Raw genomic sequence first — 25518 nt, 5'->3', positions numbered from 1 at the left:
GGAGGGGGCTGCTGAGGAAAATGTGTATTTTGCAACTCTTAAGTGAAATATTCTGCAGTTGTCTGTTAAGTCCATTTGATCTCTAGTGCAGTTTATCTCTGAAGTTTCTTTGTTGTTTTTTTTTTTTTTTTTGTTCACTTTGTCTAGGTGATACAGCTTTTGATAAGAGTAGGTAAGGAAGTCATACACTATTATTGTTTCTAGACTTATCTATCCTTGTATGTCAATAATAACTGTTTCATGAATTTGGGGCACCAAAGTTTGATGCCAATGTATTTACAGTCTTTATATCTTCTGGTGCATTGTTTCATTTATTAACATGTAGTGACCTTCTGTGTCCCTTCTGACTAATTTTGGCTTGAAATCTGCTTTGTCAAATATGAGTATAGCTACTCTTGCTTGTTTTTGGATGCCATTTGTTTTGAATATCATTTTCTGTTCATTAATTTTTTCAGTCTATTTGTGTCTTTGCCAGTGAAGTGAGTTTCTTGTAGATAGCAAACAGTTGAATTATTGTGGTTTTTTTTTTTCATTCAGCCCGTCTACGTCTTTTAGTTGGAGAGGTAAGATCATTTGTATTGAGGCTATTATTGAGAGCTATGTACTAACTTTTCCTTTCTTCATCTTCGAGGTTTGATGGTTTACTGACTTAGTAATTCTTAATTTTTTCCTTCTTATCATTTGTTTATTCTCCTAGCCTGCCTGGCAATAAACCAGACAGACAGACAGACAGACAGACACACACACACACACACACATACACACACACACACACTCAAGTGGGCTTGGACTCATAGCTCTTAGTCTCACTAATGATCCACAAGCACTGGGACTTACTCCTTGTAAGAGAAGATGGGGCTGTGAACTGCCATGTGCTCCCCAGCCTGAGTTCCCTGCTGCTTAAACTTTGCAGGTCTGTGTCCAACCCTCCTCTTTCCATGATTGCTTCTCATGGCTATCTCCTGCACTGTGGCAGGTGTCCCCAGGATCCATGACTTGTGAATGTTCCTTGTTTTCAGGTCCCCAGAGTATCTTAGTCTCAAATAATTGGCCTTCTTTCAAGATCGTGCCTGGCTATAACTCTGAGATGTGGGGAATGACAAACAGATTTTTTTCCCCTCCAGTGCTGGCTTGCTACACAGGACTGTCACACCAAATCCCCACAGTAGATTTAAGGCTGTGAGACCTGTGGACTTATCCTGAGGCTAAAACTGCCAATCTGTTGTCACTAGGGCTGACTGACATCCTGTGGTTGTGACTTGGAGCTGTGACTGTTTCTTATTTTCCTGTGGGTAGCCTTTCTGTTTTTCCATGCTTTTCAGCTGTCTTGTGATTTTCATTGTCTTCAGTGCTCTTCCTCTCTTTCTCTCTTTAGAGTATAGTCTGTCCCTTGTTCCTGTGACTCTTATTCACAGAATGTTGTTTTAGTCCTCATTCAAAACTGACAGGCTTTTTAATTACTTCTAATGGTAATTAAGTTTTATTACCTTCAAAAACCAACCAACAGGATGTCTCTTTCTTAAGACTGTAAGGGCCCAGAGGTCGCACTTTGTTTTTCATCCAAGAAAGACATATTTCAATATGTGCAAGACCGCTGGACTTTTAGAAATTTCATTGAGGAGACAGGCCCCTGAAGTTTTGTGGGGTATATTTCCCCTCCCTCTGGCATACTTGTGTCTCATCAGAGAGTCTAGATGATCACAGCTTCCTGCTCACCAGGTCCAGTCAGCATAGTATCATCAACATAATGGACTATTGTGATTTCCTATAAAAGGAGAAGTGATTAAAGTCTCTGTGGAATAAATAAGTGGTTCTCAGTTGTGGGACAGTTTTATCTCCCAGGAGACATTTGCCAGTGTCTGGAGACATTTTTGGCTATTACAAGTGGGGGTTGGGGAACTGTTGGCAGCTAGTGGGCAGAGGCCAAAGATACTGTTAAACATCCTATTATACACAAAACAATCTCCTGTAAGAAAGAATGATCTGGCTCAAAATGTCTGCAGTGCTGAGATTGAGTAACCCTGGTCCAAATTGTACAATAAGGCTAGAGCTTTGAAATAGCCCTGAAGTAAAATAATGAATGAAGTAACAAACTGCTTAATATGTTCTTTACTAACAGGTATGGGTGGGGGTTTCTGGAGGAGGAGCATTCACCTAGCTGTGTATTAAGTGCCAGGGGATGTGTTAATTTGATCCAGGAAGGAAACCACATCTATGATAGCAGTTGTCATGGGAATTACCAGCTGATTAGGTTTTGATAGCATATTATACAAGATTCATCTGTCTTCTGCAAAAACCATATAGGTGAGTGGGATGAAGATGTGGTAGGAATTATCATCCCTGCATCTGTTAAACTCTTCATGGTGGCACTGATCTGCAGTCTCCCAATACTGCCAATACTGCTTTTGATGTACTCTTTTGGTAAGCCCTAGAAGTTCTAATGGCTTCTACTACCCTTTCCTTATATAAAAGCCCTTAATTCATAGGCCAGGGATGATTGTATGGCTTCTGGTAAGTGATAAGTATGTGTGTTCTACTTGTGTGTTCCAGAACTGGAGAAGTAACACAGGTTGGGTTTGGGGAACCACTGGTTTCACTGTGAACTAGATCTGGTCTGAGAGTTCATCGATACTGATTTTTTCCATAAGTCTCTTTTCTAACTGGTAGAACATAAGGACTTTTTAGGTCCCTTACATCCCTAATGCATAATCATCCTAGTAAGTTGTCACATTCCTTTTTGGGAAAGCCAGGAGGAAATTTTATAATATACATTTTGAGGTATATAGTAGTATCCTTGTTCAAGGATACCCTCCCCTCCACTTCATTCAAGGAACACTGGATCTTTGGCATAATTCAAGTCTGAGAGTTGTTTAAGGGGGTGTAACTCTACGTTTTTATTTAAGTCACAGTGTGGGCTGCAAAAGCACCTGACCTAAACTTACAGCATAATGCTTGTCTTCCAAGTCTTACACACATTTCACTTGTGGCAAGTGACAACACGGAATCATGTAGGGAAGGGAACTCACAGCTTAGCTAAATTGACAGTACAAGTAACTACCACAGTTACGCTGAGTACAAAGAAGTTATTACTATTCATATGGATTAATGTATAATTTGGGGATGAGTAGTACTATGGTTTGAAGTCAGAACCTTGTACTTACTAGGCAGGCCCTTAGCACTTTTTGTTCTACTCCCCCCAACCCTTTTTGCTTTATTATTTTTCATGATCTCATGAAAAATAAGATCTCATGAGTTTTGCCCAGGGGCATCATGCACATCAGACCACAGTCCTCCTACCTAAGCCTCTTGCATAGCTGAGATTACAGATGCGTGCCATTATACCCAGCTCACTGGTTGAGATGGGTGTTTCACAAACATTTTGCCTGGGGTTGGCCTCAAAATGTGATCCTCCCAATCTCTGCCTCTCAGGTAGCTGGGATTAGAGGATTGAACCATCATGCCTGGCCCTGACTATGGATAACTTAGCTTTTCAAACTGATCTTGTTACTTATGTTTTGTTGTATCAGTTACTACTTCAGTTTACCCATGTGGAACAGAGGTGATCAGGGGCATGGAGTGACTGCATTTATATAAGTCCAGGGGGTTACCATTCATGTAGATAAAAATATGACAGGTTTGCCCTGGAGTTGTACAACGTAGCAGCCTAACTAGGATTAAAATGCAACTGTGTGTGACCAACACATGATGAAGGTATTCCTGGTTTCTGAGGAGTTGAGATCTTTTTCATCAAATTATTAACAAATGTGTACTTTAGAGGAGGTGACTTTTGATAACTATTCACACAAGGAAGTCATATTGTGCAACTTTTGTTTAGATAACACACAGGATTTTTTTGCTGTAAATTTTGGGCAGTGTTCAAAATAATTTTGGCAAGTGAAATGCATCTGAATATATAGTATACCCCTCCTCCTAAAAAATAGCAAAAGTCTCTATGTGAATAGAGGTGCATACATTTGTATTGCATGTGTATTTAGAACAAATGAGTGTGTATAGTCAGTATTCAGCTTTGGCACCACCTCCCATGCTAAGGATCTCAGCCATTCTCACCTTTTCAAGGGCTTTTGCTCTTGCACTTAGTCTTACCTGCATCACCAATTGCCCCCTCTCAAATGGACTTTATCTAGTAGCATATAAATATGCCCCTATATGTCATGTTGAAAGAGAAAATTCTCCTAAGGGACTACATGTTCCCTTCCAACTATGGCCTGTATGTCTGCTTGCCTATATGTTTTTTAAAGAAATTTTTGGAGTTGTTTGTAAGTTGCTATCATCACTTCTCAGAGTGTGCTCAGCCCACTCTTAACAGGTTTGTCTCCACCATTCCCAATTAGGCTCATCAAGGTCACCAGTTAATCTTTGCCAAAAAAATCAGCAATTCCTTATTCTCTTCGTGTCTGCAGCACCGCACTCCCCAGATTTTGATAATAGCAGGGACATTTCATGGAGGCCAAAAATATGGAGGTTCTGGGTAGGCTGTAGTTTTGATGTGGTTTGCTGACTGAGTGGCTCTGTAATATTTTCTGGGTTATTAATGAACTAGACTGCAAAGACATCATTTGGCAAGGGGAGATGTTAGAGGATGTTAGAAAAGAGAGCGCATGAAATGGAAGTTTTAGAGAAGGATAAAGTGGGCATACTTCAAGTGCAGAGGATTATAAAGTGGTGTTGAGTTCTTGTTTGGGATTTGTGGTCAAAAGTAAAATGAAGTTAGGTAATTGATTTGTATATGTGCCTTACAGTATTGAGCTTTCAGGTGCAGATGTGCTATAGCAGAATAGGGTTCAGAATGGTAGCAATTTGCCAAGCAAATATGAAAGGCAGGAGTAAAAAGCAGGGGAGTTAGAGATGTTTGCAAGGAAGTGGTTATTATAAGGATTCTGGCATACATATAATGAATAAGGAAATGGGTGAAGAGATGAATAGCAGTGAAAATGGAAGGCACTGTGAATTGGAGGTTTTGAGACTGAGAAAGCTTTGAATATTCCAGTGTAATATACGGTGGACATGAGTTAAACACATCAACTAAATACTCTAAATGCTGTCACCTTCCTCTCTTCCACATTTGATCATCACTTTGAGGGGAGATGCTAAGGTTTTAGTCCTTATATCCTGTTTCACACCCCTAGGAAAACTTCTATTTTACTGATCCTGGGCTGGGGTCAGGGACATAGGCCCACTTTTCTTGTGTGACAGCTTTGCTGGATGAGCAGGCTGCCCGTGGCCTTCTCAGCTTGCCTTTCCTGGCATGGCCTCTCTGCCACAGAGGAGTAGGGATCAGGGTGTTTGGGTCCATGACTCTCATTCCTGAAGTAGGGCTTCTGCTATATGAATGGAGGGTAGAGAAATGGTAGCTCTAGGCTTTCAGATGCTCTTACCTGGAATGGACGTTCTGCAACATAAAACTGGAGTTGGGGGAAAAAAGAGAAATGCTGGTGGTCTGGCCCCCTTGGGATTCTGCAGCTCCAGTCTGAGAGCAGGGGGAAGTGGATTCCCTGAATTTTTGACTGCTCTGGCCTGGGGCAGTGCGTCTTTCATGCTGAGCTGTATGTATGGAATGTCACCAACTATTTGGGGGACCTAGTTGATTGTCTTAATTAAATATTTCTCCACTTGTATGCTCTTAACTTAATGTTTGATGCTTAATAAACATTAAATTTTGCTAACCATTCAAAAATGCTCTCAGCTTCTTGATGACAAGATTCATTTAGAGGGGGTATATATGAAGGTGAAAAGTTAGAAAAAACATAGTCAAGTATAGTTTGATAATAGTGTTTTTAGTAATACATGACAAGATTTAAGCACTTTCTGGAAAGGTCCATGCCATTTTCAAACACATGCTGTGTGAGTTATAATTAAGATCTGTTGGACTACTAGGTTAAAGAAAATTAGGCTTGGGTATATGAAGAAATATTCTGCATTTGGAGTTTGGACAGGTAGCTGTTGTATCCTTTTTACTTGTGTATGCTCTAGATTTTGGAATGAACTATAAGATTTGTAAAAAATAAATAAAATAAAAATCTTTTGGCTGTGGGATGGCATTGTCAAGTTTTTGTTTGTTAAATAGGTAAAAACTCACCATGAACTATCAGATTACTTAAAAGGACAGCTTAATACCATCCACACAAATATATTCTTCTTCTATTGCTGAGGACCTGTGTAAACTTCCACCTTCTTGGTATTGTTTTGGAGATACTTAGCTTGCTTATGCGAGAACCTAGATGGTAACTAGTTTACCTTTGGTGTTATTATTGACAAAAATAGCTAAGGGCTGTGGGGCAAGGCTCAACTGTAAAGCACCTTCCTAGCACGTGTGAGGCCCTGAATTCAAACCCTACAACTGAAAAGAAAGAAAAGAAAACCAGAAAAAGAAAATAAACTTAGGCTGGTGGGGCAGCTCATGTGGTGGAACACCTGCCTAGCAAGTGCAAATCTTAGTACTGACAAAAAAAAAAAAATAGGTAAGATATAATGTCTTAGTCACATGAGCTAAGGAATTTAAAGATTTCCAAAGAATCATGTAATTTATGAAGATTTCCATTAAATGCTCAGGATCCTTTACAAATTCCTGCATTCCCTCAACTCAGTAACATTCTGTACATTTTTATATTCCTCTTCATGCTGCAGTGAAGTAGATGGCTTGGCCCAATGTAGGCACTAAACTAAGACACAGTCTCTTAGCTGACTGTAACTGTCTTTAATTGCTATATCTACCGAGTGTAGTTATTATCATGGGCTTCAATAAATGTCTGAGGTGAACTTCAATGAAATAATCTATCCTAATGCCAACTCCTAGTCTTGAAGTGAAAAATCCTTACAATGTTCTCAACAAATACTTGAGTTTCTACTTACATGTATTGGGCATTGTTCCTTGGCATTAGGGATGTAGACAAGTGTTTTATTCTTACAGAGTTAAGTCATAAAAATAAGATAGTGCTAAAGTTATGTGAAAACAATCAAGAGTTAAAGGGTAAAGAGAAGCTGTTGGGAGGCTCTTTTAAAAATGATGGTCAGAGCCTCTGTGTTCTCATATTTCTGTTTATGGCTCTGACATAGGAAGTGTTTGCTGGGCACCAGTGGCTCATGCCTATAATCCTGTCTACTCAGGAGGCAGAGATCAGAAGGGTCATGTTTCAAAGCCAGCCCAGGCAAATAGTTCATGAGATCCCATCTCGAAAAAACTCAGCACAAAAAATGGCTGGTGGAGTGGCTCAAGGTGTAGGACCTGAGTTCAAGCCCCAACACCACAAAAAAATAAATAAATAAATAAATAAAAAAGAAAGGAAAAAAAAGGTGGTTAGAAAAGACTAGTGCTTTGCACTTGGATGGCAGTTTAGCTCACGCTATTTGAAGTTGGCATTGTTGTACATTTCCACTTGTGGTAACCTAGGAATACCTAGATTAAATTATTTATCCAAGGCCACACACCTAAAAAGTTGCAGAACCAAATTCAACTAGATGGCTGAATACCAGACCCATTTCTCTTAAGCTAGAGTCTATGGAAATGAATAATCAAAACATATTTTGATGGAAATATTTTATCTCAACCCATCCATTTTTTACTTCAAAAAGCTGATAATCAGCTGATGTGTGGTGACAATAAACAGCAGCTTCCTTGGCAGTGCATGCATCCTATTACTTGTATGGGTTGCCCAGTGGGACCTTGGAGACAGAGTTTTCCAGTGGATGTTCTTGCCTCTGATCTCATGCTGTCCCTTGTGTCTCCAGACAGGTATTTGGAATGCTTTGGTAAGCACCAGGGCATAGTGGCCAGGGTTCATGTTGGCCAGTAATCATGTCCATCTGCACTAAGCTGCAGAAAAAGCAACATGTGATTGTGGCCCCACACATAGCCAAATTCAAGTTCCTTGGCCTCCACATCCATATCTCAAAGAAGTAGAACTTTAGCAAGTTTAATGCAAATGAATTTGAAGATATGGTAGCTGAGAAATGGCTTATCCTAGATTGCTGTGGAGTCAAACATATATCTAATTGTGGTCTCTGGTCATGTGGTGGGCTCTGTACTCATGAAGGTTTCTACTGTGCTGCTCCCTCCTTGATCATGCTCACCAAATAAATCCTACATCCTGTCCATGTTAAAAAAACAAAACAACTGATTTTATACCCAGAGAGCCTCTTTATTGTGTTTTCTTCCTTTTGGGCATTTCATTGTAAATCAGCACTCTTATTAGAGGATAGCAGGGGAAAGAGAAGGGTTGCCAAGAAAAATGGCAACTCATTAAAAAACATTACTTACTCATTAAAAACATTGTTTAATGAGAGTCAGAGTAGAAACCATTGCATTAAAGGGCTTTTAAATAACCTGTGGATTTAATTTCTGTGTTTTCTATGCTTTTCATTTAATACAAATAATTGAGAAGTTTTCGTTTTGTTTGTTTCATCTGTAATTTCTTCTTGTGGCTTGGATTGAAATGATATTTATTAATTAAAGGCTGTGTATGATCTGATGATTATGAGATATTGCACTGCAAAATCTAGTCATAAGTATTTATGTTTTGGGGTATTCAATTATTCGTTCCACACATGAGAACCTGCTGTAGGCTGGGAATCTCATGCCTAGGTATTTGCTTGGTGGGGTCAAATGAGTCAGCACTCTTTGTGCCCTTTGGAGATACATAGTTATCTTTAACTGTAGAAAGGATGGCTAAGAAGGTACAAGCCAAATGTATGTGCAGATTGTTTCCTATATATGTTATTTAAATAGGTCTCTTATGGTACAGGTTCGTAAAAGAAGATCTAAAAGTTATAACCCACGTGGCCTGAGAATAATTGTTTAATGCTGGGAACCAACTCCAGCTGACAGAAAAATATGTATCTTATTAATTACTATATCATAAAGAACCTGTGTTTGTGTTTCTTCCACTAACCTTTATTATTTGGGGCCATTCATATAATCATGCTTATTCCTTCAGCAAGTATAATTTGTCAATTAGTATTTGTTTATTTGTTAGTCTAAACAATATGATATTGAAGTTTAGGAGCTTCATCTTATTCTGATTCTTTAAGGCAGTTTATTCAAGCACCAAAGAAGTAATTTTCCAGTATAATTTATTCTTCTTTTTTTTTCTTGTCCTCTTACATTTCTCCTTTTTTCCCTCATTCTATTTTTTTGAGAGGCATGCCTACTTATTTTGTACTTGAAGACATTACAAAGCTACCTATTTTATGCAAAAGTTTATAAAATCCCAAGTGCATACCATAATCCTTTTATAAGTCAGTCAGGCATTGTTTGCAACAGCTCTTCATTAAGAATAGAATAGAAGGTGTGAAAAATGAATAGAACTTAAGGAGGAAATAACCATATTTTAATCATACCCATCAGGTATTTTTTCATTTCTCTCTTACTGTACATTTAAGCTATAATTTAGATGACTTAAATTCTCATCAGTGACCGTCACTTGGAGCCCATGAGTATCTTTGATCAGTTAACAACTTATTTCAGATCATGCTGAAATATGGCAATTCTTCAGATAGCTACCAATATCCCTATGGTAAAAATCCAGAGAATTCCACTTTAATATTTGCTTTGGTAAAGTAGTCCATAATCTCCAGTTATTGAAGTTGTTTTTATTGTTTTGGAGGAACAGAGTAAAATGCGAGGTGTGACTATGTCCTTGTATGTGAGGATTGGCACTGTTCTGTGCCCTTGGTGAGTCTCTGGTGTTGGATCTACTACAGACAGGGACATGTGGGGCAGTGAGGTGTAACTGGGAGTGGGGCGGTAGGTACAGACTCCCAAATGCTGTGGTTGTAGATGCAACCAGAGGAAACTGTCCATGTTATGGCAGCCAGTCAGAGATAACAGTAGGATTTTTCCTTGTCCATGCTTGTGTTGTTAGTCAGCTTTTAATCAACTTAAAGAAGGAGAGTTTTATTTTGGCTCACAGTTTCAGTCTGTGGTCACTGTAGTTTCCGGGCCTGTGGTGAGGTAGAGCATCATGGTGGAAAGGGTATGGTGGAGAAAAGCTGCATACCTCATGGCAGCCAAGAAACAAAAAGAGAGCAGAAGGGACCAGAGTCCCAGTATGTCCTTTAGAGTCCCAGTATGACCTACTTCATCTAAGTAGGCCCCACTTCCTCATTTCCACCACCTCTCACTAGTGCCACCAACTGGGGACCAAACTATAGGGAGCAGATTTAAGGCTGTGAGAACTGGACACAAGCAAGGTGAGATGCAGTTAATTGCTTTTACCTATAGACTGAGATAGGCACAGCCCCCGGCCACTAAACAGGGAAACGTAGAACAGCTTTGTCTCCTAAATTGTGTTCAGAGAAGCAGGAATGGAAGTTTCTCCTGTTATAATGTCACACCCCTCCTTGTGTCTCCTTGTGCTGCTATAAAAGACCCCTGAAGGAGGAAGAGGGGCTTTTGCCTTTTGGGACTTTACTTCAGGCTTTTGGACTTTCTGCTTGGCTTTTGGCTTTTTGCTTTGGGAGGCTTTTTGCCTTTGAATATTGGGAAGAAGCTTTTGGAAGGGTAAAGAATTACTGAAGGGAAAAATTGCTGAAGGGAAAAGAATTGTTGAAGGGAAAATGCTAAAGAGGGATTGATAGAAAGTCTGCATGGAGAACTTTAACATAGGCTTCAGAAAGCAAAGCTGAGAAAACTTCATACATAGGCCTTAGGAAAGCTAAAGCTAAAGAAAAGCCAAAGGGAACACGGGACAGTGAGAGTCTAAGGACCGAGACTTTAAAGGTTATGCATTTGGAGGTTGTGCTGGGTTGCAAGTGTGAGCACCGAGGCTTTAAGAGAAAGCTAAAGAGAGACGGAACTGTGCAAGCCTGGGGGCAAAAGACTTTAAGAGCAATTAAGCTAAAGATAAGCTAGGAGCAAACATAGGACAGTGCGAGCTAAGGAAAGAGGTTTAAGCAAGGTTTTAAAGAACTGTGAGGAATAAGGCCTTAAAGAATCAAGATAGAGAAAAGAAGCAATAAGGATTGTGCATCTCCAGCCGAGTGTACAACGCAGCTCACCCCAACTTTCTGTCTGTCTATCCTTTGTCTTTTCTGAATCTCCAGTCGCACCCCCAGTTAAGCCCAGTTAAGTCCAATAATGACCAAGGTGCAAGAGAGAAAACCTTGCTCCAGCAAGGGAGGGAGCGCCCCCTTCACCAAACCATCATCCCTGCCTTTGGAAGACATTCTAGATGTAAACTGTAACAACGCGTTGAAGAACTCTATCAGATCTTTTATTATTATTATTAATGTATTCACATGTGCATACATTATTTGGGTCATTTTCCCCCCATCTCTTCCTCTCACCATATTGCTTTAAGTTATTCGTAAGGCTGAGCAACCATGAGCCTCTGACAACAGGGGCAGAGCCTGCCCTACAAAACTTATCACATGGAAGAAAGCTGATAAAATTTGTGTTCTCTGTGGATACTCAACTATGAAAGAAGTCCTGACCAATTCGTTTCAGAATGTCTAACTGTTAATGTTGGGATAGGAGGAAGGCTTGGGAGGTAGTTTAGCATTCTGGTGAAGAGCATAGGCTTTTTATAGTGAGAATAATCTGGGATTAGCTCCTGGAACTGCTGTTTACTAGCTGTGTGACCACTGACATTTTATTTTACTTTCAGGCTTCTGATAGCTCGTGTTTAAATTGGATAAGGTTTCAGTATCTCAAGTTTAGAATGAGGATTAAATAAAATTATGTTTAAAAACACTCAACACAGAAGATATTGACAGTTTGAGCAAATGATCACTCTTGTGGTTATTGTTATTAGACAGGAATACCTGTCCAATAATAACATTACTCCTGTTTTTAGGGATTATATGTAGTTGACAGTATTCTGCTTACAGTAGTTTAGACAGAGTGGGAGAGAACCACCACTACCAACATAAATATGTGCTAATTAGTCTTGAGTGATCTATTAATGACTATTACTGAGTTGAACCATTTCACTGTATCTCCACTAAAGTTTTCTGGTTTGGCTCTCCATCTGCAGACCAAAAGACATTTATTTGTGCTTCAACTGTTAATGATCAAGCAGTTTACTGAGAGAAAGTCATTGCTAGGATCTTTTGGTTTTATTTTTAAAAGGAGATGATAATATGAGTGGACATAGATGTTCTGTCCTTGCCAGGCTTAATAAATGTGATTTGCATGTGCATGTATGTAGTTCCCTAATGACAACAGTCATTAATAAATAAATCATGAAATTGAAGACTAAAATGTCAGTATACTATAATTATTCAATTAGCATTTAGTGAATAAATTCAAGCATAATCTACTAGATTTGCCTAGAAAGTAAGTACTTAGTCGATAGAAACCAACTACCTAACAGTCTTATATTTTATTTAGTTATTTTTTTGTGACAGCCAATATATTCAAATAGGTGAAAAATTTAAATGCTCAAAAAGGTAACCCAATGAAAAGTTTTTTTCCCCAATCTAGAGTTGTTGGGAAGAGGTATTTTGTGTATATACCTTCCCTCTGTATCTGTGGTTTATGCACTCTTGTATTCAACCAAATGCCAGTGGAGAATTTTTTTTAAAAAATGCATCTGCACTGAACACCTACAGATTTGTTTTCTTGTTATTATTTCCTGGACAATAACAGTATAATAGCTTATTTACACGGTATTAACAATGTATTAGGTATTATAAGTAATCTACTGATGATTTGAAGTATATGGGAGGGTGTGCACAGGTTATATGCAAATACTTTACTCTTTTATATAAACTGTTATGGGAATCTTGAACAGAGACACGGGACACCAAGGCTTTTCAGGAAGCAGTATTTATGAGCGTGCTGTCAGCGGCTCAGCAGACTCACATCCAAAGGCCGAGCCCCAAGAATAAAGGGGTCTCACCTTACACACCCTTGCAAGCAGGTTACAGAAGCAGGAAGCAAGGTTTAACCCATATATGGTTGCTGCTTCACCTCCAGTGCTACGTGACCTTCTTCATGTTTAGATTTTTTAGTTTTATCTCCCTCAGCCTTGTTTCTTTCTTTTCTTTTCTTTTTTCTTTCTTTCTTTTTTTTTTTGGCTTTCCTCCCTGCTACATTATTCCCCGGTGATTGGACCCACCTATGGTCAAAGAGCATCATCTTGATTTAGGGGTTTGTATTTTTATAGCACATTACATGGGCAGCTGTGTTTCTCTCTATAGTGGCCCCTATAATGGCCTGATGGACTGCAATACCAGGGGAACCAGGCAGGGTAACGTCAAACTTGCTCCCAAGACAAGACCCATTGCCCCGCTTTTCATGACAGATGTAGTCTGTATTGTTTTTTCACTCTGGTACTTTTAGTATTGCTTACCAGCATTGCTTACCAGCAACCTCGCAGACCTGGGGAGTATATGAGCCAATGTAAGACCCGACCTGCTGGTGGGGGAATGATACAAAGTATGGCTGTGTGGAGGTCCCAACAGTGGCTCTTTTGTAACACTAGTACATGGGGGAAACCTTGCAAGGGCCAACCCAAAAGGTTGTAGAGGAGAGCAGGTGTGCATCCCATGATCAAGCTTCCACTGTGCATAGATTAGTCAGCTTCCAGAGTGACTAGAGCAGGGCTGTTGTCCCTTTGCTCATGGTCCCGTGTTGTCTCCTGGGAAGCATGGTCCAGCTGAGGAAGGGCCGCAGGCTTCTGGAGAGTGATCTTGCATGGTGAGACTGGGTTAGGGATGCACTCCTACTCAGGAGAGGCTGGCTTTACCCCACTATGGTGGATCCAGGGAGCAATTTTTGCTACTTTAACTGCAGTGGGGATAGACAAGATAAAAACAAAAGGGCCTCTCACATGGGGCTTTATTCTTTTACCCAGATTGTATCTTTTTTTTTTTTTAATGAGTAGAATTACCATGGCAACAATGTATTATCAGTATATATGCCCAAGAAAATGTTTTGTTTTTAAAAAGTTAAAGCCACCATCTTTAAGTATTAAAGGACATGTTTAGAGCCAGTAAAAATAGTCCTTTTGTCTCTACTTAAGTAGAAGACCCTGTCTAAAAAATACGAGTTTGTGTCTGGAAGGGCTTTAATGCCAGATAGCCACACATGTATAAGAACCATTTACTCAGTCCTCTTGGCTTTGGTTATTTTTGAGAGATCTGGCACGAATGACTCCATTTGAACTTTGACACATTCCCCCCTTGTCTCTAAACTGCTTGTCTCTGAGCAGTCCCCTCTGAAGATCTTTCTCCAATCCAAGTACTAACCAGGCCCGACCCTGCTTAGCTTCTGAGACCAAATGAGATTGGGTGTATTCAGGGTGGTATGGCCATAGACTGAAGATCTTTCTCAATTGGTTATTTTCTTTTCTTATTGTGAGGATTTGTTGTTTCCTGGGTTTTTTTTGTTTGGTTGGTTTTGGTCCCACATGGGGAGAGGGGCAGTAACAAGCAGATCAGGTGGGAGTCAATGCCAACTAGACCCTTTTGGCCAAATTTAAGCAACAAAGAGGCTTAGAAGAAGTGGCTCTTAGGCAGTGGGCTTCTAGACATGAACAGTGCAAAACAAAATCTAATAAAAAGCTAACCTAGTTGACACGTAAGTACTTATTAGAGTCATTTTTTATGGACTTGATTATAAATGCCCCAGAAGAATCTGAGCTGAAATGACAAAAACTTAAAAGAGCCATGGTTAAAATTTTGATGGACTATTTAGCAACTAACAGAACAGTATATCAGTACCATTAACTTTTTGTTACTATGTTTATCTAAATTTTATGTTTTAGAAGGCTTGATATATGTTGGAACCAGCACCAGCATTACAGCTCTATAGAGGTTACATAAATACGTTAGTTTAGTTGTTGCTCTTGAAGTAAAGCCTTAGATTTTCTCATCAGTTGGGGGAGGTGGAGGCAGTGTCAGTGACCATAAACAGCCCAGTTACAGACACATGTAGGGTATCAGCTGCATTAGAATCACTCAAGACAATAGTTGTTTAACCATGAGTCATCTAGAAAATTTTACATAAACCAACTTTCAAATGAACTTTTATTTAGTTATGACTCAGTTACCTCAGTAGTCAAAACCCTGACAACAATCAGCAGAGAACACAGTAAGTATTTATGGGGACCAAGTGTGGAGTTAGGAAACCTAATGGCCAAGAATCATGGCTCAGATGTTTATAAGGAATCATATCCCAATTGTTGACACTAACAGTTGGCTCATGACATAACAGCAGGATCCCACCAACCTGTAGACCATGGAGCCCCCCCTAAAATAACTGGGCCAATCTGGCCATAACTGGGCCAATCTGGCCATCCTAAGCTAAAAATTCCCTCTGCCTGACATGTGGAAGGAGTAGGACTAACATCTCAACTCTGTTGACTCCAATCAAAACTGGAGGTCTTGACCTCTAGTGTAGTGTTCCTTTTTGAGTTGTTTTTTTTTTTTTCTTTCCTTTATCCTATCTGGAGGGTGCACTTTGGCTTTGTTGTTGTTTTGTTTTACTTTGCTTTACATAAGTAAATCTGTCTCAACGCTCATATCAGTGCAGCAGCACTCCCTGTGCTCAGCTGCCTCTTGCCTCTCTATGTTTTAATAAACTCTTGTTGTCTTGATAAATTTGTGGATTAACCTGTAGCACCAAAAATTCCTGACAGCTATCTTCACAAAACAAAAACCATTTTTAGGACAGTTTTTTAATAAATGTTATCAAGAACAATATAATATTTTTAAGATAGCCTTGTTATGAGCTTAGAGAATTAAGTTTTAGTTTAACATCAGTACATTAAATTTTGACCTAACAAAACCTTTAATATAACTGGATTTTAGTCAACTTTATCACTTACCGAAGCATTTGTAAGCACCATCTTTTTATGACAACTTACTCTGTACCTTTATGTCAACTTATTTTGTATCTTTTGGGGGAGCTTGTCTTTATCCTTATTTTTATTTAGAAGTATTTTTTAAAATACTGTTTTAAAAACTTTTTATTTTTAAAAACCATATCCTTAATTCCTTATATGTATGTTTTTGTTACTTGTTGAAAATAACTCATAAACCCTTTAAATTTAGAGCCTTATATTTGTATGAAAAAAAACCCCAGAAATAAAGCAACCTTAAAATAATTTTTGTATAAAAACAATTTATAGAAGGCCCATTTGTTAATAGATCCATGTATAAGGGCCTAATTATAAGGGAGAATTAAATCCCTGACTTTACTTATGGCAGAATGAAACAGACTAAGGTCATTTTTTAACTACACAAATTTTAAGATTTGTGGGTCCCCCTCCCACTTTTTTTCTTTTTTCTCCTCTGGTCTGAGCCAGAGTGTTAACCCCTGAATGCCTGCATCCTAGTGAGACCTGATTGAAATAAATTTTGAAAACTGGTTTTCTTTAAAGTAGCAGTAGAACAGAGTAACATTGACTCTGTAATAAGAACCATCCTCAAGATTTTTACATATTCCTATGTAAAACACTTAAGCAGTTCATAGCAGAAATCTTTTTTGTTACCTTGAATATCACATTAACTTTATAACAGTAGTTAAAGAGCCATTTTGAAGATGCTTGCTCACACACACACACACACACACACAAGTTTTATAGATTAAGCATGCCAGAAAAAAATGTCAATTTAAACACACATAAGAAGAGCTGGAATTCCAGGAACAAATTAAATTTTGCCCAGTGCTGTAAACAAATTCACATACACACACACACACACACACACACACACACACAAAATTAGGGTGCTGTCTTAGAAAAACCTTTTTAAACCATAACTAGCGGGCTTTCCAGTGGAATGGTGGACGTGTTCTCTTGTGAGTCTTCCTCTTTGGAACTGAATTACCTGTCCCTTAACCTTGGTTGTGTCTATTTCCTGGGAAGAGCTCAACTCCCCTCCCCACTCCGCCTCACCCCACCCCACCCAGTACTGGAGGTTTCTTGTATTTTACCCAAAGTGTTTTATTTTTACTTGGGTTGTTCCTCATCCTGCTGTCTTGCTGGTGAGAAAACCTGGTAGGTGCTCAACCTTCCTCATTCCCAGAGGTGTCACACACTTTTGCCCTGCTCCCTAAACCTGAGAGACATCGTTTCACCCCAGACAGGATTACTAGGTGTCTTCTGGGAGGTGGTCAGTCTCCCTTTCTGCCTCCTTAAGGCAGGCCTATTACTCAAACCCAGGTTCTTACCAGTCTGACGGGCGGGGCTCCCAATTGGTTCTTGAGCCTTCTCTGGTTCCTTTGTGTAACAGGAGAGGTGAAGTCCTATTGGATCAGCAGGTCCTCTGGCATCTGGTGGGACGCTCTCCCAACGAGCTTGGGATGCCAAGTCCTTCTGACAAGGTATTACGGGAATCTCAAACAGAGACACAGGACACCAAGTCTATTCAGGAAGCAATATTTATTAGTGTGCAGCAGCAGCTCAGCAGATTCACATCCAAAGGCTGGTTATAGAAGCAAAAAGCAAGGTTTAGCTCGTATATGGTTGCATGTAACTGTTGGCTACTTTACCCACCCCCACCCCGACCTTCCCATTTTGATTTTTAAGTTTTATTTCCTGTTATGCCATATCCTCCCCCTGCTACATTATCAGAACACAGAATTGCTTGTTTCTTTTGGGGGTGGGGGGCCTCCTCCCTGCTACAAAACAACGTGAACATCCACTGGCTTTGGTATCTGCAGAGGGTTCTGGAATCATTCTCCACGTAGATAACAAGGGATGACTATACAAGAAAATGTAGATATCCCTTACACAAATGGCAGCATATGATATTTTATTCCCTTGATTTGTTTCCTTGAAGAATATGTTTTAGAGATTCCATATCACTAAAGATCTTATTTTTTTAAGAGCTAATCTATGGGTATGTTTAACCAAGTTTCTTCCTAATGGCTATTTAGGTTGTTTTTGGCCTTTTGTAATTATAAATATTTTGTTGTAGTGAATAAGTCTGACTTATTTGTATATCATTTTACATTTGCATGTGTGGGAGTTTATTTGTAGGCTAAATTTTTTTTTTTTTTAGAATCCTGTGTAAGAATTTAAAATTGGAGTATAAAGGAATCCATTCTTTTTTTTTTATTTTAAACTTAAATATCTGTTTTATTTTTAAAATATAAATATTCAAGCATACTATTATTATATGGAATAATTTAATTTATTTTTTTTATTGTTTTTATTGTTTTATTATACATATGTGCATACAAGGCTTGGGTCATTTCTCCCCCCTGCCCCCATCCCCTCCCTTACCACCCACTCCGCCCCCTCCCTCGCCCCCCCACCCCCTCAGTTCCCAGCAGAAACTGTTTTGCCCTTATCTCTAATTTTGTTGAAGAGAGAGTATAAGCAATAATAGGAAGGAACAAGTGTTTTTGCTGGTTGAGATAAGGATAGCTATACAGGGAGTTGACTCACATTAATTTTCTGTGCGTGTGTGTTACCTTCTAGGTTAATTCTTTTTGATCTAACCTTTTCTCTAGTTTATTTGTAGGCTAAATTTTTTAAAGTTTCTGGCTCATAGAGTAAATACTTAAGAAGCCTCATATAGGACATAATAAGGATTTGTGTTTTGCCTCAGAGAAAAGGAAAAACATAGGACAGTTACCAGCTATATAATAATCCTTTTAGCATAAAAGTCTTCTTCTGGTATCTTTAGAAATCTGAATAGATTATTTAGAAGCTAGATTGCTATGCTACTTTGGTTTTCTCCTTTATTTTAAATCAACTCTGATTAGGACTTTTTCTGACATCAGAAATATTAAGGTCAGGTACAAGGGCTCATGTCTCTAATCCCAGCTACTTGGGAGGCCCTAGCCAGCCCCAGACAAAAGTGAGACCCTACCCAAAAAGCACTAAAGCAAAACAGGGCTGGGTGTGTGGCTCAAGTGGTAGAGTGGTTCCTAAAAAGCACATGAAACTGAGTTCAAACCCAATACCCAATACCAGTAAGAGGGGAGAGAGGTAGGAAGGGAGACGGGAAGGAGATGTTAAAGGACATTTGCCCCATTTTGGCATAGACAGGAATGTTAATTATAATGGGTCCAGTGTTGAGCATGTGCTAGACACTGTGAAATGTTATCTTTCATATAAATATAATTCTCATTAAAAATGCTTTGATATATAGTCACTGTTTTATAGATTAGTAAACCAAGGTTCAGAGAGAGAACTTCCCAAAGATCACACAACTAAGTGGAATAGCACTATTTAATCCTAGGTCTGCCTAACTTTAAAATACTTTTTTTAAACACTTGGTTTTTTTGGGGAGTGGGGGAGTACTGAATTTTGAACTCAGGGCTTCAAGCTTGCTAGGTAGGCACTCTGCTGCTTGAGCCATGCCTCCAGCCCTTTTTGCTCTGGGTTATTTTTGAGGTAAGAGTCTTGCTTTATGCCCAGGCTGGTCTGGGCTGTGATCCTCTTGTTTTAAGCTTTCTGCCATTGCGGGGATGACAGGCATATGCCACCATGTGCAGCTTTTTTCAGTTGAAATTGGGGAGGAGGGGTAGGGGGAGTCTCACAAACTCTTTTACCCAGGCTTACCTGAGACTGTGATCCTCCATCCTCTAGTGTAGCTTGGGATGGTGCGTGCCACCATGCCCAGTTATTGATTGAGATGGAGTCTCACAAACTCCCTGCTGGAGCTGGCCTCAACCATTCTATTACTTCTCCATTTGTTTTAGATGAGTCTCTAACAGGTATCATATAGTTGAATTTAGAAATCTCTCTCTTTAATAGGTTAGTGTCACCCGTTTATGCTCAGTAATACAATAGATATTCTTAGTTTTGTTAAATTATTTGAACCTTTTTAATGCGTCTTCGTTTTCACTTTCTCAGGCATCAGGGATGCAACAGTAAATGAAACAAGTATCTCTGTTGTTAGGAGCATGAGGGACATTGGTGAACACTAGCAAACAATAAATCAGTAAGACACAGGGGAAGTTACGGTATTAGCTAGTTCAGGGTAAGCCTTACTGCGAAGGTGAGATTTGAGGAAAGCCGTGAAGGGGCTGAGAGTTGGATAGATGGACCCTTTAGAGAAGAACAATCTAGGCAAAGGGAACAGCTAGAGCTAATGTCCTTTTGGATAAGGGTGCCAGACATGTTTGAAGACACGGAGACAAGTTTGGCTGGAGCAAAGTGAGAAGGGAACAATAGTAAATTAGATCAGAGAGGTAATAGGGGCCAGATTTTGGTGTTTTGGTTTTTAATTTTTGTTTTGAAATAAAGTGTAACAATGTTGTCCAGGCTGGACTCAAACTCCTGGGCTCAAGGAATCCTCCTGCTTCAACTTCCTGAGAGGATAGGATAGAAGGTTTAAGAAGCTGGATTTTGATGGGTCTAATTTATTGGCTTTGGACTTTGATTTTATACTGAGTAAAATGGGATCTGATTCAGAATTTTTAACAGAAGAATGTCATGATACATGCTTTAAAGAAATACTGTCTGTTGTGTTAAGAATAAACTGAGGAGCCAGGCACCAGTGGCTCACTACTGTAATCTTAGCTACTTGGAGGCTGACATCAGGAGGATTATGGTTCCATGCCAGCCTGAGCAAGTAGCTCAAGAGACCCTGTCCTCAAAATAACTAAAGCAAAAAGGGACTCAAGGTGTGGCTTAAGCAGTAGAGTGCCTGCTTTGTGTGAAGCCCCAAATTCAAACCCCATTCCCACCAAAAAAAAAAAAAGAATAAACTGAGGAGAGGGAAATGGTGAGAGGCAAGGTGCCCTGTTAAGAAAGAGGCCAGTGCAATAATCCAGGTAGCTCAGATGGGGATGGTAGCAGTAGGGATAGTGAAAGTGGCTAGTTTGTGGGTATATTTTTAAGGTAAAACGAATAGGATTTCCTGGCAGATTGAATGTAGAATGAGAAGAAAGGGAGAGTTTGGGATGGAGATAAAGTTGGGACTTGAAGTTGAGATCTGGTAAGGTTGAGATATTGACAAATATCTAAGTTGGAGATGTCAAGATGGCAGCTAGATGTAACAGCCTAGAATTCAAAAGAGATGGGCGGAGATAGAATTTTGGAAATTGTCTGCATATGTTATTTAAAGCTTTGAGACTGAGTGAGGTCACCAAGGCAGTTGGTGTAGTGTGGACAGAGAAAACAAGGATACCAAAGTCTAAGTCCCTAGAATCCTTCAGTAGCAGGAGTCTAGGGAGAAGGGAAGCAAGCAAGGTCTAAGAAGCTGAGATCAGACAGAAAGAAAACATGAAAGCCAAAAAAAGAGTGTTTAAAGTACAGAGGAAGAATCACCTGTTGAAAGATGCATGTAAGTCAAGAAGATATTTTACTTCTATTCTGCTCTCTGGTTTTCATCTCCTTTTCCCCTTTTTATTTAATTTCTCTGTGTGAGAGGTAGTCTAGAATAGACGTTAAGAGTATGAATCCTGGAAGTACACTCCTGGGTTTTAATCCAAGATTTGTTGTTTTATAACTAGCAGAATGATATTGGGAGACCTTTCAGGCTGACTCTTGTGTTACTGCTCCCGGCACAAGATGTTCCAGGTTGATCTTATGCATCTCATGCCCCCTCCTGCCCCTAGTCTTGAAATCAACCATTTCTCTAAAGAGAGTGGTGTCATTACTATGTTGTGTTTCTAGCCTTTTTCATAAGTCAGGAAATATTTTTTAAAAATATGTTTAAATTTTTAGACATACTGATTTCTTTATTATTAGGTATAGTTTGATATTTCTATATATATGTGTGTATATATATGTATATATGTATGTATGATCATATGATGGTAATTGATATATCCAATATCTTAAACATTTGTAATTTCTTTGAGTAGAGAATATTCAAAATCCTCTGTTAGCTAGTTTGTAATGTGCAATTAATTGTTGTCTACCTTAGTTATCCTAGTGTTTTACAGGTCATTATAAGTAGAAAATGAACATTTTGTTCAAGTGGTAGAGCACTTGTTTAGCAAGCGTGAGGCCTTCCCAGTACCAAAAAAAAAAAAAAAAAACACATACTCATTTGTACTTCCAATTTAATATCACAGGATTTTTACTTTATACTAACAGTTTTTATATCATGGTATAATTATTTGCTTTATCTTACCTATATACATATCTATACACATGCACACAAAAATATAGTCTCAAAATAATAATACCACTAATAAGGCTACTGAATAAGTTTTCTTTGCCTAAAAATATATTCTACTAGTACATTTAAAATACAGTTTCAAAGTTACTTAAAATATTTTTTCCTTCTGATTATACCAATTTGATATCTATTTAATTTGCTTTATCTTATTTTTTTTCTTTAGTTTTTATTTTATTATTAGAATGTTTGAAACATTTATAGGGTTTCTAAGTTGAAGCAATACACAAGGGGCATTCAGGGAAGTCTGACTTCTGTCTCTCATCCAGTTCCCTCACTCCCCTACAGGTAACCATTTTCATTAGTTTTTCAGCTTATCTTTCTAGTGTCTTTGCAAATACAAACAAACAGTTTGTATATGTTGTAAAGAAGGTTTATCTAAAGTATTTGTTTCCTGAAGTAATTCTTCTTCCATGATGATTTTTTCATCCAGTCTTCTCTCTCTCCACCACTCAGTGTCCATGTACAGGTACCAGGTTGGAATATTTTCTATGCAATTCATCCCTTGAATTAGGAATTTAGTTTAGATTTACTTTTTGCTCAAGAATGGTGTGGGTGGATTCTCCTTGATTTACCTCCTCATTAAGGGGAAACAGAACTTGAACTGACAGCGAATGTAAGTGTTAAAGAGACCTAGTCTCTTTTCTGTTTTTCAGCAACTTGATGAAAATGAAGAGTGGTAAGGGGCTAGAAAGAGACTGTGGTGGTTGGAATAGAAGGCCCCAGAAATCTCAGTTAAGGTATGTTTCATTAAATGTTAAGTCACATCTAGACCATAGAGAAATGCTCCTGGCCATTATTTTTATCCAGAGGGGCAGACTTGCATTCCTTTGTACTAGTTAGGAAGTTGAATTGGAACAAAATAAGATGATCTTACCAAGTGGTTCTTCTTTTGGGATCCCAGTTAGCCTGCTTCATTTCTCCTGTGGTCTGTCTGTGTACCTCATTATCCTTTCTCCTACTCAGGAGTTATTTGTGAGAATTCTTGCAAACTATTCCCCTATCACTTTTTATTCAACTTAGAATTTGAAGAATGAGTCACATTCTTCATTACACCGGGTCTTGTTTTTCCCCAACTTAATATTAAGATTTTGAGTTCTAAGGAAGTTAATGCAAATGAGTTAGCATTCTATCATTTGCCCCCAAAGCTGTACTTCAAATTCTTAATTTTGGAGGTAGGGGGTGAGACAAGTTTTCACTATTGTAGCCTAGGTTGGCCCGAAACTCATTATATAACCCAGGCTGGCCTTGAACTTGCTATCCTTGTGCCTTAGCTTCCCTAGTTCTAGTATTACAGATGTACACCACCATACTTGGTCAAATTTTAATTTTTAAGAACATATTTCCAGCTGCCTCTGACTTTGGAATTTGAATCCAAATAAAGTAACTAATTATTGGATTGAATTTGGATAAATAATTCAGCATGTCTAACACAATGTGTAGAATATAGTGGACCTTAGTAAATACTGGTTTTCTCTTTGTTTTTTTAAAATCACTTTTTTCATTACATTGATTAGTTAATATATGTGCTTTCAGAACAACATTATACATATTTTGAAAGATACATCAGAAAAAAAAGTGTTCTTGTATTCCCTGTCTCCTAGCTCCCCTCCCTAGGAATCAATACTTAAACTTTTGTCTCTTTTGTAACCTTCTGGATATATTCTGTGCTTATCGAAGCATGTGCAATGATTTGTGCACACATATACATGCATTTACAAAGATACATACATACATAACCAGTTCCCTATTGATAACATTTATGCTTGTTTGTATCTTTTGCTATTACAAACAGTGCTGTAGTAACTATCTGTATGCATTCATCTTTAGGCTCATCTGAGCTGTGACTGTGTCTGTAATGTAAATTACTGGAAGTAAAATTTTTAATTCAAGGATAGAACGAATTTTTCTGGGAGGGATGGGTATTGGGGATTGAACCTTGTGCATGCTAAGTGTGTGCTCTTCCACTGAGTCATGTTCCTTGCCCAACTTTCTTCTAATTGCCCTACATAAAATTTGCATCAATTTATCAATCTGACCAGTGATAAATGAGTGCACCTAATTATACTGTCACTTCATCAACTAATGCTATCTATTAGAAGAAAAATAGTATTTTATTGTAGCTTTAATTTGTATTTTCCTTGTTATGATTGACTGTCTTCGTATGTTTAAGTGATGTCTATGTTCTTTTCTGTAAATTATTTGTACATATCCTTTACTCATTCTCATTTTCACAGTGTTTCCTTTATATTGATTTGTTGAAGGTTTTAGTATTAAAAATAAATCATTTGCCTGATACGTGTTACAAATATTTCTCTCAGTTTATTGTTTATCCTTTTACTTTAATTTAAGGAGTTAAAAAAAAAAGCAAAGCAAAAAGACACCCAGAGCTGACCATGATGGTGCATGCTTATAACTGTCGCACTCGGGATGTTGAGATAGAGGAGGATTGTGAGTTTGAGGCCAGCCTTAGCTATATCTCTAGACCCTGTATCAACAAGTAAACAACAACAACAACAAAAATCCCAGTGTTTTTTAAGTTTTATGATGTTAAATTTATCAAATTTTTTTTACTTCTGTTTATTTCAAAATACTTAGGCATTTCCAAGCAGAGACAAACAACAACAACAAAACCAATTCTGGCTATTTAGTTCCTCTAATAGTTACTTATAGGGTTTCTTCATTTTTGTATTTTTATTTTTACATTTCTATCCTTAACCCACTGTATATTTGTTTTGATGTGAGGAATAATACTTCACTCCTAGGGATCCAACTTTGTTTCTGATTGTGCCAGTATCGGTTGTTAAATAATTTCCCCCATTGAAATGAAACACAGACTTTTACATTAAAGTATCATGAATTTTCCTGTGCATTTGGTTCTATTCTTTAGACAATGTTTTGTAAAAATTTTGTCACCTGGAAAGTTTATAAATTCTTCTTTTATTGTTTTAGCATTCATAGGTCACAATTTAGTTGTGATGATATTCTAGTTATCAGTAAGTCGTTTCTGTTAAAGATCAGCCATCCAGAAAAAAATCCAGAAATAAGTGGAAAAGTGTTCCTTTGTATGTACTCTATGTTCAACTATATTATTGCTTATATGTGAAGTTAAAATGAAGAAAAATTAATAACTGCAGAGATTCAGAAAATATGTCACCCACTTCTTCAATCTGAAAATTTGACAAACTGAAGAAAGTGAATCTCTACGAAAGGGAAATGTAGTAATGTAATACGTTATCCTAAATGTATGGCCAGTGAAAATCATGCAAACTTAGAGTAATTTCCAGTAATGTGGCTGTGACGTTCATAAGGTAGAGCGTGCGTGTGTTTTAAAAACCCGCAAAAAATCTAGAACATTTCTTGTTTTTTTTAACAAGCATTGTTAGTGGTAGAATCCTGACCTGCTGCCCTTCTCTTAAGCCCATACCCCTACCTCTCCCTTAAGCACCTGGCTTTTTAACTGCTTTCTCA

General features: G+C 38.3%; 1 protein-coding gene and 1 pseudogene across 2 annotated transcripts in view; both read left to right on the top strand.

The window, feature by feature from the left end:
* The window catches only part of Mark1 (microtubule affinity regulating kinase 1), a 139867-nt gene that overhangs the window by 22073 nt on the left and 92276 nt on the right, over nucleotides 1-25518 (top strand). Inside the window, exon 1 of one of the 2 annotated variants that reach the window (XM_074048288.1) lies at nucleotides 22347-22787. The exons of the other annotated variant lie outside the window; for it this stretch is intronic. The gene's annotated coding sequence lies outside the window, so the exon portion shown is untranslated. Of the gene's footprint in view, nucleotides 1-22346; nucleotides 22788-25518 lie in introns of those variants that run through there. 2 annotated transcript variants of the gene reach the window in all.
* LOC141414411 (small nucleolar RNA SNORA70) lies at nucleotides 7576-7693 on the top strand (annotated as a pseudogene).

The sequence above is a fragment of the Castor canadensis genome, chromosome 11, assembly GCF_047511655.1.
Source record: "Castor canadensis chromosome 11, mCasCan1.hap1v2, whole genome shotgun sequence".
Lineage (NCBI taxonomy): Eukaryota > Metazoa > Chordata > Mammalia > Rodentia > Castoridae > Castor > Castor canadensis.
This window is presented reverse-complemented; position numbering and strand designations above follow the sequence as displayed.